Source organism: Molothrus ater, chromosome 28, assembly GCF_012460135.2.
Source record: "Molothrus ater isolate BHLD 08-10-18 breed brown headed cowbird chromosome 28, BPBGC_Mater_1.1, whole genome shotgun sequence".
NCBI lineage: Eukaryota > Metazoa > Chordata > Aves > Passeriformes > Icteridae > Molothrus > Molothrus ater.
The window spans coordinates 3,053,133-3,066,433 of NC_050505.2; positions in this window are offsets into that span (position 1 = coordinate 3,053,133).

The window sequence follows — 13,301 nt, forward strand, 5'->3', positions numbered from 1 at the left end:
AGGGCCAAGAGTGTGTGTGTGTGTTGGAACTGTCAGGGGACAGTCACGAGATTCAGTGCAGTTGTGTGCAGGGTTGAGTGCTTGGCAGGTTCAGTTTTAGACGTATAAAATAATATAGTATAATAATAAAGTAATAATAAATTATTTCTATATATAATATTTTAATATAATTTTCTATTATAATATATTTACATTATAAATATATAAAATTCATATATATTCTATTATATACTTATATAATTATATTAGATATATTCTATATATAAATATATATTTATGTATTTATTATAATATATTATATATTATGTATTTATTATAAATATATATTTATGTATTTATATATATAAATTATTATATAATTTATATCGATTATATAGTATAATAGATATAATTTATTTATATATTATTGATACAATTATATATAATATATAAATAAATTATATATAATTTCATATTATAATCTATTTATATAATTATTTAACAATAAATTATTAACTAAAAAGTATAATAAATAATAAAGTAATTAATTAGCCTTCTGATAAGATGGAGTCCTCCTCATCATTCCTCCTTCACTGGGAGCAAAAACATCCACTGTACAGAGGCTGCTGCTGGCAGGGAGGGCTGGCTCTGTCCCTGTCCCTTTTGTCCCTTGTGGGAGGAAGAGCAAGGCCCGGGCTGTGGGCAGGAGGTGGTTTGTGTTTGTGCTCGGGCAGGAGGTGGTTTGTGCTCGTCAGGAGGTGGTTTGTGTTTGTGTTTGTGTTTGTGCTGGGGCAGGAGGTGGTTTGTGTGCTTGGGCAGGAGCCGAGCCACCGGGCTCTCCCTGCCTCTGCCTCCGCCGGGGCTCCTCTTGCACAAATCCCCGGCTGATGAGGATGGGTGTGGGGCTTGGCAGAGCCTGTCCTTGTGCCCTGGTGCGAGAGCAGAGCCTCTGTGGCACCTCTGGCACCCAGCATCTGTCCTGGCACCCAGCACTGACCATCGCCCGCTGCCATGGGTGCTGCTGGGCTCCCCTGGGGGATCCCATGGGATGCAGAGGCCAGGGCTCACCCACAGCTCCACAGAGCCAGGCTTGGCCACTCCAGCCCACTGCAGTGGTTGTTTGAGCTCCTCCAAACCCCATCCATGCTGCAGGATGATGGGCCCATGGCCCTGGCATGCAGCCAACAGCCTGGGGCCATGCCCTCAGCTTGCACCTGTGTCCCATTCCTAAAAACCAGGCTTGGCTCTGGTCCTCCTCCTTGCCCAGGCTTTAAATAGTGACCTGCTCACTGTGTTTCTGTATATATATCTATGTATATTTATGTGCACCAATTACAAACTAAAGCAGTGTGCAGGAAAACACAGTGGGTGTTTTAGGTGACAAACGCTCTAGAGGGACAATGGCCCAAGTTTACATCTGGTGGGACAGCCTGGAGGCACCTGGCTGCTGCCTGGTGGTGCTGGACCCCAGTTTGGGTAGAGATGCATCAATTACAAACTAAAGCAGTGTGCAGGAAAACACAGTGGGTGTTTTAGGTGACAAACCCTCTAGAAGGACAATAGCCCAAAGTTTACATCTGGTGGGACAACTTGGCTGCTGCCTGGTGGTGCTGGACCCCAGTTTGGAGAGAGATGAATCAGTTACAACTAAATTACAACTAAAGCAATGTGCAGAAAAACACAGTGGGTGTTTTAGGTGACAAACACTCTAGAGGGACCAAAGTTTACATCTGGTGTGACAACTTGGCTGCTGCCTGGTGCTGCTGGACCCCATTTTTGGATACAGATGCATCATTACAAACTGAACAGTGTGCAGGAAAACAGTGGGTGTTATAGGTGACAAATGTTCTAGAGGGACAATGGCCCAAGTTTACATCTGGTGGGACAACTTGGCTGCTGCCTGGTGGTGCTGGACCCCAGTTTGGATAGAAATGCACAGGATGGGGGTTCCTCCCAGGCCTGGGAAGAGCAAGGACCTGCAGTGTTGGTGGCTGGGGGACAATGGGAGTGGCCAGCCCAGGGCTGGGGAGGTGGAATGAAAGCAGTGGCACCCTGCTCTGGATGGAGCAGCTCAGGCTCTGCAGGGATGCCCTGCCTGGCTGCTGGGAGCCCTGTGCTGACTCCAGCGGGGCTCTGGCAGCTGTGCCAAACCCAGGGGCAGCGGGAAGAGGTTTGGCTCTCAGCTGCCAGACCACAGAAATATCAGTTGGGCAGGAGGGGAGCGCCCAGGGACACGTCCGGAGCTCTGCAGCCACTGTGGGCTGTGGTTGCATCCGGAGGGGAGGGACAGAGCAGGGAGGAGAGGGCTGGGGGACCGTGTTCACAGGGGCCTTATGTTGAGGGAAGAGAGAGGATCTGACTCCATGTTTCAGAAGGCTTGATTGATTATTTTATGATATGTATTACATTAAAACTATACTAAAAGAATAGAAGAAAAGGTTTCATCTCAGAAGGCTGGCTAAGAATAGAATAGAAAGGAATGAATAACAAAATTTTGTGGCTAAGACAGAGAGTCTGAGCCAGCTGGGCTGTGATTGGCCATTAATTAGAAACATCCACATGAGACCAATCACAGATGCACCTGTTGCATTCCACAGCAGCAGATAACCATTGCTTACAGTTTGTTCCTGAGGCTTCTCAGCTTCTCAGGAGGAAAAATCCTAAGGAAGGGATTTTCCATAAAAGATGTCTGTGACAGGCTGGGATGGGGCTGCTGCACTGAGGATGCTTGGAGGCATCTGGGGCTGGGCCATGGAGCACATTTCTGAAATGTTTTAGGTTATTCTGGTTAAAAAACAACAAACCAGAAAGTGAAATTTTATCGTTGAGAGAGAATGTGAAGTTTCAGTAAAAAATCTGCAGATGTTCTGTCCGGGTTTGTTTTTGACCCAAAGGCCAGATGGGTGTGGGAGCACCCCAGTCCCTTCCCACTGCTGCTGTACCTCATCCTGCTGGGATGGGAGCCCCCCTCTCCCATTCCCACCCAGCCCAGGGTAGCAGCTCCTGGCCTCCTCCAGGAGGTTGTTTTTTGGTTTTTTTTTTTTCAATCTACTTTTTTCTTTGTTAGGACAAAGACTCCAGCAGTGCCAAGTTATCCCTGCAGATGCTGCAGCTGCCTGGGCACCTGGGAAGCTGCCACTTGGCACCAGGCTCTGGCAGCTCCAGGGGAGGGGAGCAGCCAAGCCCATTCCTGGCACAGCTGCCCAGACAGTGATGCTGGAGCAGGGACTGTTTGTGCTGCTGTTTCATGAGGCACTGAAGTACCCCAGCCCTCCCTATGGCACACAGCGGTGCCTCTGATGGGTCCTGGCATGGCCTGACCCACTGTGAGGAGCTGAGGGCTTGGGACAAAACCCAGTTTGGCCACTCCTCTGTCCCGGTCTTGTAGAGCTGGAGCTGGGGCTGTGCTGGGCTGAAATCCAGCGTGAGGTGCAGGGTGGCACCACATGATGCCACCTTCCCTCCCAGCAGCGACCACAGCTGGACCTTCCAGGGCCAGGACCTTCTCCATGGACCCTCCAGGGGCTCCATGGGCAGGATGGGCCCCTCCAGGGGCTCCATGGGCAGGATGGGCCCCCTCCAGGCGTTCCATGGGCAGGATGGGCCCTTCCAGGGGCTCCATGGGCAGGATGGGCCCTTCCAGGGGCTCCATGGGCAGGATGGGCCCCTCCAGGGGCTCCATGGGCAGGATGGGCCCTTCCAGGTGTTCCATGGGCAGGATGGGCCCCTCCAGGTGTTCCATGGACAGGATGGGCCCCTCCAGGGGCTCCATGGGCAGGAATGGGCCCTCCAGGGGCTCCATGGACAGGATGGGCCCTTCAGGGGCTCCATGGGCAGGATGGGCCCCTCCAGGGGCTCCATGGGCAGGATGGGCCCTTCCAGGGGTTCCATGGGCAGGATGGGGCCCTCCAGGCATTCCATGGGCAGGATGGGCCCTCCAGGGGTTCCATGGACAGGATGGGCCCCTCCAGGGGCTCCATGGGCAGGATGGGCCCATCCAGGGGCTCCATGGGCAGGATGGGCCCCCCTGCCTTGGTTTGCCCTGGCAGGAGGAAGCGTGCACAGGGCGTTGCTGCAGGGCTGTGCTTCCAGAGCAAAGCTCCTAATTAGAAGGAGCACTGTAACCCTGCACTGTAATTTAAGCTGAACTCAAGAGACTCGATGTCTAATTTGTGGCTGGGAACAGATTTAACCTGCAGGACGGGCACCAGGAACCTGCCTGTGGGTGTGGTGTCCCTTGGCTGGGCACTGGGTGGGGGCACAAGCCTGGGGTGCAGCCCCTGCTCAGGGCTCCCCCAAACACTGAGCAGGGCTGTGGGCAAGGCTGGCTCAGCCTCCCCTGGGCTTCTGCAGGGTTTGGGGGGTGTCAGCTGTGCTGGGGGAGGCCCTGCTGCTCTCCCTCCTAGCCTGGCCTGAAACAGAAAAGGGAAACAGGGATGTAAAGGGAAAATGATGCAACAAAAGTTGCAGGAGTGTGGTCGTGTTTGCAGGGGTCCGAGGGTGAGGGAAGAGGCGGGGATCTGACTCCATGTTTCAGAAGGCTGATTTATTATTTTGTGATATATATTATATGAAAACTATACTAAAAGAATAGAAGAAAGGATTTAATCAGAAAACTAGTTAAGAATAAAAAAAAAGATTGATAACAAAGGCTTGTGACTGAGACAGTCCAAGCCAGCTGGGCTGTGATTGGCCATTAATTAGAAACAACCACATGAGGCCAATCCCAGATGCACCTGTTGCATTCCACAGCAGCAGATAACCATTGCTTACATTTTGTTCCTGAGGCCTCTCAGCTTCTCAAGAAGAAAAAATCTTAAAAAAAGATTTTTCAGAAAATATAATAGCCACACAGGAGGGACAGAGGGAAAATCAACAGGCATGTTACTGGAAGCAAAGCCACCCAAAGCTTTCCAAGCAGCTCTTGCCAGCACTGCTTGCTGCAGAGTGGGGGCCTCGCTGCAGCCTGGCCCTCCTGAGGCTGCTCACGTATTCCCACCACTGGGCTGCTCCCAGCACTTGCCTCTGCTTGGCCTTTTCTGATGAATTATTGAACGGTGAGGCTGTGACACCCCAGTACCTGCCGTGCCTCTGGCAGCTGGGAGCTGATGAGCTGCCACATCCTGATCCCTGGACCAGGAGGTCGTGGGTTCCAACAGCAGGACTTGTTTTCCCTTCTCTTTGCTTCACCAGCAGACAGCTGAAAACATTCTTTTCCCTGGAGCACGACCCACACTTCTGGTAGCCTGTCCATCTCCCAGGTGTTTTGCAAACCTGCTCGGAGCATGGCAGAGCATGCAGATCCATCCCAGGAAAGGGCTGGCATGAACCAGCATGGTCCCTGTGAAAAACGCCAATCACTTGTTTTGAAAGTTTTAAAAGTTTAATAGTACTAAAATGGTTATAAAAATAGTTATACAGTTAGAGTAACAATTTTAATTAGGACAATATGAGACAATAAACACAAAGAGTTACAGACAGTCTGGGTACCTTTTTCTGGGCAGCACGAGGCCGAAAAAGGACCCACATTAACAGAGGATTAACCCTTAAAAACAATAACCTGTTGCATATTCATACACCTCATACATGATGCATAAATTCCATTCAAACACAGGATTCTGTCTGCTCATCATCAACTTCTTCCTTCGAATCCTGACAGCACCTTCGAGGTGGGAAGAAGTTCGTTTCTCCTGATAATGGAGCAATAAATTCTTTTTCTCTGAAAGATTCAGGTGTCCTGTGGCTGCTATCTCACTGTGAGTCCTTTCTTTAAAAAAAGTATCCTACATAGCATCGTTCCTATTTTAACAATTTTTATAACCTAAAACTATATTTAACACAGCACTTAAGAGAATTAACACAGCATCACTTTCTAACACAACACATATAATATTCATTTGAATATTTGCCAAAAGCCAATCATAAAATACATGCATTTTTCACAGTCCCTGCTGTGGGGCTGCCTGCACTGCTCCCTCCAGGAGAGTTTCCATGCCCTGGGGGAAGGCAGGGGGTCCCAGGGAGCCTGGCCCCCAGCCCCGGGCAGGACGGGAGGTATCCAGCCAGGCTCGCCAGACTGCTCCTAATGGGATCATCTCTGCCTAATGCACAGGGCGCTGTGAGCCAGGCATCATCCCTGCGCTTACCAGCTCATTAAATAGGAAAAGGGAAATTAGGAACGAGGAGTTTGTGGCGAGGAAGGAGCCCGGGGAGGGGGGGATGCTGTGCTCTGTCTGCAGCCCCAGCAGTAACACAAACCTGGGCTGCTTTCCCTCCTGTAAGTGAAACTAATGCATTATTTACAGGACATGAGTAAAGCATCCAGGGAAGCACTCCAGAGCAGCTCTCTCCTTAAATACAGGAAATGCTTTGAAAACACTGTGGGTTCACAGATTTGAGGACCAGAAACACCACGAGGCCGTTGTGCCTCAGCCTGGCTGATGGGTCTCTCCTGCAGCCCCCCACAACAGTCAGAGATGGAGTTACTACTCCCTCTTCCTCCTCCCTCATCATCCTCTATCGCATCTGCATGACACCCCTGACGAAGGGAGAGAAGGATGTATCTGACTCTATTTTATCAGAAGGTTAATTACTTTATTATATTATATTACACTATATTATATTATACTATGTTACATTATATCTAAACTGAGTCTGCTAAGCACTCAACTGCACACAATTGCACAACATCTTGTGACTGTTAGCTGATAGTTTTGACTCAAACACACACTTGGCCCTGATAGGCTAAGGAAATAAAACACCATCACTTTGGGTAAACAATTTTTCATATTTCATTTTGCTTTCGTACAAACACAGGTACAGCAAATTATAAGAATTTCTCTGAGGTTCAGAGAAACCTAGAAGTATTCTTGGGAAGAATTGTGCCTTGCTTCTCTCTGTGGAGAGCAATGTGGTGACAATCCTCTCTCACAAGCGTGCGCTGGTCCCCAGGCAACCCCTGAGTGCTCCTGGCTGCAGGCTCTGGCTGTGCCATCTATTTTGTGGTGTGATTGAAGAGCTCTCCAGTGCCCGGCATTTGCTGCCCACCGAGGCACTTACTCACTGCAATCAGGGAGGCACTTCAGCTCCTTTTGATTAGCTGAGCAGGGCAGGGCTGAGCCCGTGCTCATCAGGCTGCAGGCAGCACCCCGTGGAGATTCTTCCCAATGCTCCTGGAGATGCTCCTCAGCGCCCCAGGGTTAAAAATAAGTTAGAAAGTGTTGTTAAATAGTTGATAGATCGTTAAGCATGTGCTGTTAGTTTGGTTGTTATATGGTAAAAGGGGTTAAAAGGGAAATCCAGTACTCAAGGTACCATAACACACCTCAGTACAGTGCACCACGAGCCAGCCTGGACAGAACTGTCATGGCCAATCAAGGCCTAAAACCTTCATGCAAATGAAGGATCCAAACAGAAACCAATCCAAAGGCACAAAAAACAGGATAAAAGGGGCTCCTGACCCACTGAATTGTGCTGCTCCATCTGGGACATCGGGGCCATTGCTGCTGCAAAGAAAACCCAGCGCTGGTGGACGGGACTGCTCCTGCTCAGCCCAGGGCCCCATTGCTTTAGACCTTTCTTTTTTATATAATAAATGCTGAAAATCACCCTTGCTTTAGACCTTTCTTTTTCTTATAATAAATGCTGAAAATCACCCTTGCTTTAGGCCTTTCTTTTTCTTATAATAGATGCTGAAATCACTTTAGTACCGGGATCCTGCTCTCCTTTCTATCACCAGGGAGATGCCCTGGTTCAGTGATGCTGCTCCCACTCCCACTGCCCAGAGAGGGATGCTGCTGGCTGCTGGAGAGGCCTTGTCTGTGCTGCAGCTCCCTGGCACAGGCAGGGAGGGATTTTTCAGCCCCCTGGCTTGGCTGGATGCAGCTCTGAGACCCCTCAGCCCCAGGACACCGCAGAGCAGCCAGGCTTGCTTCTATGAGCCAAACCCTGCTGGGCAGAGAAGAGGCTCAAGAGTGCAATGACAGCACAGATATTGCACCCTGGAGCTGCCACGGTGCTGGACACTGCCAAAACTTGGGTGCTCATGGAATCCCTGCCCCAGGAGCTGCATCCCCAGTCCCCAGCAATCTGCTCCAGCACTGTGGGGCAGGCAGCAGCCACAGATTTCTCTCAGCCAAAAAGCACTAAAAAGCAGGAAGGGTTTAAACCCTCCCCTCGGAACAAGCACAGGCCTCCGGGTGCCGCCGAGGCATGTTACCCATAAATCAGGGTGATTAGTGGGTTTTTAAGGGCGGGGAGCATCGATCCCGGCGGGAGCACTCAGCCAGCACTCCAGGCAGCCCAGCAGCCTAATGGACACGGATGTATTTGCAGGAACATCCGATGAGATTGTTGCTGTGGGGTTTTTGCTTTTCCAGGATTGTGAAATCAATTCCCCTGACCTGGTGTCCTCATCCCAGGCTCCTGCACTGCCTGCCCTGGGCACACAGGGCTCTGTCCCAGCAGTGCTGTGCAAGATGTTGGGGATGTGATACAGAAATGGTTGCTTCACATCAAGAAATTAAAACTTTTTATGAATTTTCTCCTGCCTGTTCTGCCCATGTGATGAGAGTTTTTCTCTCATTCCCACTGGAAACATTGTGGGGGGATGGACCCTCCTCCCTCCTCAGCATCATCTTGGGAACCACAAGTGAACCCTGCCAAAGCTGGGATTGATGCTGGGACCCTTTGGTGAGTGCAGAGCACATGATCTCCTTTCCTGAGGCCTAATTAGGGTCTGGAATCAAAACTGTATTTCCTCTCACTCCGTGGAGCTGTGAGGAGTCAGAAAAGGAGCACCTGGATAAGGAATGGCCACATCCCTGAGCTCTGGTGGCAGAGCCTTGGTCCTGGAGCTTTTAAAAAAGGTTTTCATCCCAACTGTGTTCAGGCATCTAAATAAGATGGAGGATTCCCAACAGGATCCGGGCTGCTGCTGTTTGGACTTGGAAGGGAACAGGGAAATTCTCTGGAGCTGTGGATGGGAACGGCTGTGTGCTAATGGTGCACTGGAAACCTGAGCCCACCCGAGCAGGAATTTGCTGGCAATGGCATAAAACAAAGGCTCTGTCCTGGGAAGTCAAAATGCCGGCAGAATTATGGAGATGCATACTTCAGCTTGCCTTCAAGAGAGACACTCCTGCAGCGGTTTATGCAAAGGCCATGCAAATGAGGCTGATAAATATGTAGTAGGATGGAAAGGCGACAAAAGGTGGCTGAGTAACTCTGGCACACGGCCCGGGGGGGCTGTCCGGAGGAACCCTGACCTGTCAGGAGCCAGGGATCCCTCTGGCTGTCCAGGATGGCCAAGACCCCTGCCAGGGGGCTCAGAGACCCTGGCACAGAGCCCAGAATGCCCCTGTTGTTTTTAATTATCACCCATAGAGCAAGTTACCAAGCTTAGATGAAGATCTGCAAGCCATGAGAAATTAAGTAGAATGATAGTGAATTTATCACAAAGTAAAAAAGTAGATTTTTGAAGTTTTTAGAATAGAAATTCAGAAAAACAAAATAGAAGGATCTAAGCATGTCCAGCCTTTCTCCTTCTTCTTCTTCTTAGCCTCCATCTTCTGCTGTGATGTTGGCACTTCCAGATTAATTTAGAGTAGAATCTCACTGTCTAACACAGGTGATAGGTATTAGAAAGTAATTGTAAACATTGCACACACGTAGTTTTTAGTATAAAAACATAACACCACCCGTGGGGCAGGCAGAGTGCTCTGACTGACTCAGCAGAACAAAAGAAAGGTTTTTATAGATAAGATACAACAAACAACCCTGAGACCGAGAAATGAAGAGCGCTGACTCGGTCTTCAGGCGCCGGGCTGGGGAAAAGAGACTTTCCAGCTTTTCTCGAAGTCACTCTGACCAGCAGAGATCCTGACGCTGCTCTGGCGGAGCTGAGAGCCCCCGCAGGGCTGGTCGGAGCTCGGGGGCTCCTTCTCTGCCCGAACTCCTCGGCTTTGCTGCAGGTGAATGTCCCTGCACGGAGCCCCCTCCCCAGTTCCAGCTGAATGCTGTGAAACGCAGCGGGGGCGGAGGGAAAAATCCCAAACAACAACTGGATGCTGCCAGAGGATGCAGCAGGCGGCTCGGAACAGAAATGGCCAAGCGCTGCCAGCAGCCAGGGGCTTGTTGGTGGCACAGATCCGCGGGGAGCAGCGACGGAGCCGTCAGGAGAAAGAAAGGCTGTGTGCCAGCTGAGCCCAGCGCTGCCCCGCTGCCTCCTCCTCGGTGCTTTCCAGTAAATCTGTTAAAATAACTGGAATAAATCAATAACTGCAGGCCTTGGTCTCCCCCTCCTGCCAAGGAGCGATTTGGACGCGATGTGGGGAGGAAGGGCTGTGGGGAAGGGCAGTGGAGGAGAACGGGTTTGGGGAGGAAGGGTTGTGGGGAAGGGATTTGGGGAGGAAGGGATTTGGGGAAGGGCTGTGGAGAGGAAGGGATTTGGGGGAAGGGATTTGGGGAGGAAGGGTTGTGGGGAAGGGATTTGGGGAGAAGGGCTGTGGAGAGGAAGGGATTTGGGGAGGAAGGGTTGTGGGGAAGGGATTTGGGGAAGAAGGGCTGTGGAGAGGAAGAGTTTTGGGGAGGAAGGGCTTTGAGGAAGGGATTTGGGGAAGGGCTGAGCGGAGGAAGGGCTCTGGAAAGCGCTGTGGGGAGGAAGGGCTGAGGGGAAGAAGGATTTTGGGGAAGGGCTGTGGAGAGGAAGGGCTTTGGGGAAGGGATTTGGGGAGGAAGGGCTGAGGGGAATGGCTTTGGGGAAGGGATTTGGGGAAAGGCTGTGGGGAAGGGATTTGGGGAGGAAGGGCTCTGGGGAAAGGCTGTGGGGAAGGGCTCAGGGAAGGGATTTGGGGAAGGGCTCAGGGAAGGGCTGAAGGGCTGCGGGAGATCCTGGCAGGGCCCTGCAGCGCTGCCCCTGCCCCTGGCCAGCCCCATGGCCCGCAGGGCTCCCTCCCAGCCGCTGCAGCCCTGCCTGCCCTCCTGCTCTCACCCAAGTTAGCAAGGGGCTTTTGTTCCATTCGCCCGGCCTCGTTTCACCGGCTTTGTTTTCCTTGCGAAGGCAGAGCTGGTGATTTCTGCTGAATTCAGCTGCCGGCTAACAGCGTGTGTGTGTTTGCATAAGTTCTCACTGCAGCTTCACACCCGGAGGGCTCAGGAAGGCTTCGGCTCAAAGCAGCCCCTGTTCCTATCGATGCCAGAGAAAACACAGCTCCCTCCTCGGAGAGGGATGGCGTTAGCAGCTTTTGCTGCTCATGAATCAGAATTTCCCCAGAAATCACGCATCTGCCGTGCGGCCTCTATTCCCAGGGGCCAGCAGTGGGGTGGGGAGGTCAAAGCCCCCCGAATGCAGTGGGTGTTGGGGCAGGGGTGGCCCCATCCCAACACAGGGCTCTCTGGTGATGCCCTGGCTTCCCAGCCACCCTGTGGATGCTGCAGGACAAGGATTTGCTCATGGTTCAGGGGATGAGGCTCCGGTGGCAGCCTGAATCCTGCTCGCAGGACCCCAGGTTTTCTCCTCGCAGGACCCCAGGTTTTCTCCTCGCAGCACCCCAGGTTTTCTCCTCACAGGACCCCAGGTTTTCTCCTCGCAGCACCCCAGGATTTCTCCTCGCAGGACCCCAGGATTTCTCCTCACAGGACCCCAGGATTTCTCCTCACAGGACCCCAGGTTTTCTCCTCGCAGCACCCCAGGTTTTCTCCTCACAGGACCCCAGGTTTTCTCCTCGCAGCATCCCAGGTTTTCTCCCGGCTCTCCAGTCTCCCTCCTCTCGCTCAGACATTTGTTTAAAAACCCCTGGCCCGGGAGCAGCCCTCAGGCTCTCTGGTGATGCCCTGGCTTCCCAGCCACCCTGTGGATGCTGCAGAACAAGGATTTGCTCATGGTTCGGGGGATGAGGCTCCGGCAGCAGCCTCAGTCCTGCTCGCAGGACCCCAGGATTTCTCCTCGCAGGACCCCAGGATTTCTCCTCGCAGGACCCCAGGATTTCTCCTCGCAGGACCCCAGGATTTCTCCTCGCAGGACCCCAGGATTTCTCCTCGCAGGACCCCAGGTTTTCTCCTCGCCCTCCTCTTTCTCAGACATTTGTTTAAATGCTCGTGGCCCGGAGCAGCCCTCAGGCAGCTCCTCTCCCTCCCGCACCCGGTGTCATTTTCCCTGCGACGCTTCTTCCCCCGCAATTCACGGCTGGATCCCGGGTTTTGACACTCCAGATCACTCCAGATAGGAATTCGCCAGCATTATGATGCAGATGAGCTTATGAAAGCCTCGGAGTGCTTCTTGTCTGTGCAGCGAGGGGGGTTAAAACAAAGCGGTGTTTATTCCTCGGGTGTGGGAGGAATGCCAAGTGGCATCGCTGGGCTCAGCATCGTCTGCCCAGGAGCAGAGACGGGGCTGCCGCCACCCCCAGACTGCTGCAGGGGGAAACCGCCTTTTTCCTGCTCTTTTGCCTTGGAAAACGGCATTTCAGCCCTCTGAGTTGGGTTATTCTTGTGTGAGTTTGAGGCGATGGGGAGGGGTTGAGTTCCAGCACAGCCCCTGCAGGCAGGGAGAGGGGGCAGGATGAGTTTGGTGTGGAGGGGGCTGGGGGACAAGGCTGGGGATGGAGGTGAACATTCCTGCTTCCTCCTCACCGCTGTGTAGCCCCACATTTCTCTTCACAGGGAAAAGCAAGGCACAATTCTTCCCAAGAATATTTCTGGGATTCGCATTCTCTGAACCTCAGAGAAGGAAAACACAATTCTTATCATTTGCTGTGCCCGTGTTTGTGCAAAAGTAGAACGCAATATGGAGATTGTTTACCCATGGTGATGGTGTTTTGTTTCCTTGGCCTTTTCTTCACATCAGACACTGTTGTGTTGTGATTTCAGGGTTTACCTCAGAACCTCAGATCCCTCCCTGATAATTCCCTGCCAGGTGTGTCAGTCACCTCTCCTTCCCCTCCCAGCACTGTCTGTCAGTCCTGGCATTCCAGAAGGGCCTCGAGTGATTGGGCAGATCCAAAGGATGCCCTCTACCCCTGGGGGGCCCTGGGCCATCCAGGTGTCCTTTGTCCCTTTGTCCCTCCCCTCCTGTCCCTGCTTGGTGGCTCCCTGCCCCTTCCCTGCCCCTCTCCCCGGGGTTCAAAGGAGCAGCAGCCACGGGCTCAGGGAGTTCTGTGGGAGCTGGTGCTGCATTCAGAGGCCTGAGGGCCAGAATAAAGCTCTGGATCCAAAGCCTCCATCAGAACCGACTCCTTTCCTTCACCATGGCCTGAAAGCTTCTCCACAGAGGGAAACCTGAGGAGCAGCCCCTGTTATGGGGGGAAGCTCCATCCCAGCAGCAC